The sequence below is a fragment of the Arachis ipaensis genome, chromosome B09 (genome assembly GCF_000816755.2).
Source record: "Arachis ipaensis cultivar K30076 chromosome B09, Araip1.1, whole genome shotgun sequence".
In the NCBI taxonomy this organism is placed as follows: domain Eukaryota; kingdom Viridiplantae; phylum Streptophyta; class Magnoliopsida; order Fabales; family Fabaceae; genus Arachis; species Arachis ipaensis.
This window is the reverse complement of record NC_029793.2, coordinates 29,380,009-29,381,116: the sequence shown is the minus strand read 5'-3', so window position 1 is coordinate 29,381,116 and position 1,108 is coordinate 29,380,009. Positions and strand designations below refer to the sequence as shown.

The 1,108-nt window shown below is 25.5% G+C and overlaps 1 pseudogene; it reads left to right on the top strand.

Annotated features, from left to right (window-relative positions):
- Nucleotides 1–777, top strand: part of LOC107615373 — a 21,980-nt pseudogene extending 21,203 nt beyond the window's left edge.

The window sequence follows — 1,108 nt, the reverse complement described above, 5'->3', positions numbered from 1 at the left end:
CCGAAAAGTACTATAAACAACAAAAAAATGGGATGAAGTGTCAAAATATAAAAGTAATTAGAAGTTTTAACTTATAATTTTTTAATTATTCTCCTAATTTTTAAATAAAAAAAATTTTGTATTTTTTTTATGTTTCAAAAAAATAACACATAAATTTAAATTATTTTTTTTCAGTAAAAAATGTATCATAAGTAATTTTGCTTTTATTTCATTCTAGGTATTTTCCTGAGGGAATTGACATATATTTCGATAATGTTGGGGGCAAGATGTTAGAAGCAGTGATTGATAACATAAACACATTTGGTAGAGTGATTGTTTGTGGAGCAACATCGAAGTATACTGATATAAGAAAGCGAGCATCACTAGATTTAGTGAATGTTATATACACAAGAGAATCACCATACAAGGGTTTTTAATTCCTGATCTCATGATTCACCACTTCCAAAATTTTATGATAAAAACATCAAATTATCTTCGAACTGGCGAATTACAAGTAATTGAAGACATCCCATTGGGTATGGAAAGCACCCCTTCTGCATTTGTAGGCCTCTTCAATGGAAGCAATATTGGAAAGAAAATTGTTAGGTTAGTAGAAGAGGAAAAATGAAGGGATTATAAAAAATAGAGTATGAGATATATAGCAGAAGGTTTAAATGTCAAACTTTTCCGTTTATATATGTAGTGTATGGTGAATTTTATATTAATAATAAGAATAAGAATAATGTTGTTGCTATTATGTTCAAGCTTGCTAAAATAAAGGATTGATATGATGTCGTTATCCAATAAAATTAGTCGTCGTTTACTTTTTTTTTTACATAAATTAAAAAAGTTAATTGCAATAAACACATCAATAAATTTAAGGCAACTATTCAAATGAAGATAACAAAATTATTTTTTTATAAAGATGTTTTGTTAAAAAATATAATTTATTTATTTGGCTATACTTTAAACAAAAACAACACTTTTAGAACATATCAAAATCTAACTATACAATCTATCATCTAAGAGTCAAAAGAAAACATTTTAATATGAAGACAATTATAAAGTCTTCATAGTAATATCCACTTAAATTTAATATTTTGTACATTAGAAATTTTGGAGGCCATAA